Source organism: Cucurbita maxima, unplaced genomic scaffold (genome assembly GCF_002738345.1).
Source record: "Cucurbita maxima cultivar Rimu unplaced genomic scaffold, Cmax_1.0 Cma_Scf00497, whole genome shotgun sequence".
In the NCBI taxonomy this organism is placed as follows: Eukaryota; Viridiplantae; Streptophyta; class Magnoliopsida; order Cucurbitales; family Cucurbitaceae; genus Cucurbita; species Cucurbita maxima.
In genome coordinates, this window is record NW_019272513.1 from 4,491 (window position 1) to 4,922 (window position 432).

Genomic DNA, 432 nt, shown 5'->3' on the forward strand with positions numbered 1-432 from the left:
ATAATTACTAGAACAAAATAATTAAGTCAAAACATTAATCAAGTTGAACATGCAATAAATCACAATAATAATTTTGAAATTAAATAGGAAAGAGTTAGAGAAAATGACACCGTAGTTTTATAGTGGTTTGGTCAAACTCGACCTACTCCACTCCCCAAGCGCCTCTTGGGAATTTGAATAAATAACTTTCTCGACTCTTTCCATGAATCAGAGTCAAACCAGTACACCGCTCTTTTTTCGAGTTCAAGAGCAAACTCTATCCTTTCCAGGGCGTAGGATCAAACCGATACAAGTATTTTAGTTTCATAATAACACACCACAACTCTCTCAAAGTTGATTTACAATTTGGGACACTCACAACTGTTTCCTCACAATACAATAATAATCCCTCTCAAGAATAAGATGAAGAGAAATAAACTTGTAAGCTTGGAG